The 826-nt window shown below is 50.4% G+C and overlaps 1 pseudogene; it reads left to right on the forward strand.

Moving 5' to 3' along the window:
- Window positions 1-411: 411 nt before the first annotated feature.
- On the forward strand, window positions 412-554 carry LOC138774623 (U2 spliceosomal RNA; annotated as a pseudogene).
- The last annotated feature ends 272 nt before the right edge of the window (window positions 555-826 follow it).

The following is an 826-nucleotide window of genomic DNA, read 5'->3' on the forward strand; positions in this document are numbered from 1 at the left end:
GGAAGGCAAAGCTTGAAAAACAAATTTCCACCTGCTACGCTCATCTCTAGACACCAACTTTCAGGAGATGAGGGGTTGAGAAGGTGTTCGAGTGGGAGACACTAAAAGTGCATTTAGAGAGGCCCAAATTTTTGTTTTCATTAGATTGCATTATGTGAACCTCCAGTCTTCACTCAACTCCTCCAGTCCTCACCCACCCCATGTTTTATACCTGGTACTAGTGATTAGCTAAACTATATTTTGTGGTGCTTGGGTCATCTGTGACCCTCTTCATCTGTGCTCCTCAAGTGAGCCATTTGAAGTGTATGGGTGGGTTCACACTGAGGAATCCAGGCGGATTCACAAGTGTGGGATAAAGTGTATTTTCTGGTAGACTATACAGTATGTACACAAATGTACAGTATGTACATGATCGCTTCTCGGCCTTTTGGCTAAGATCAAGTGTAGTATTTGTTCTTACTGAACTGCCTTGACTTGACGGCTCAGGTCCTGGGGTACCCCCTGCACTCGGCCTTTGGGCATCGGCGATTTAATTCGTCTTAAGCTCACTGCAGCTATTGGGTGTAGGGCTATTCCCCAGGAACGAGAGTGAACCTTCCTCTTGGCCTGCTGCTCGATTGTCCTGTGCCCGACGGTTTGACCGGAGAACCACTTCGATCCCGCCTGCCGACGAACGATCGACGAAGATGCCCCGGTACCCCGAGAAGGACGACGCTGAACCCCGAAGAAGCCGGCGACGAGGATTTGCATCTCTCCGCCCCCTTCGACGAGGATCTGCATAGCTCCGCCCACCAGGAAAGAGCTCGACCAGGAGAAGCGATGGCCT

The sequence above is a fragment of the Dendropsophus ebraccatus genome, chromosome 15 (genome assembly GCF_027789765.1).
Source record: "Dendropsophus ebraccatus isolate aDenEbr1 chromosome 15, aDenEbr1.pat, whole genome shotgun sequence".
NCBI classification, from domain to species: domain Eukaryota; kingdom Metazoa; phylum Chordata; class Amphibia; order Anura; family Hylidae; genus Dendropsophus; species Dendropsophus ebraccatus.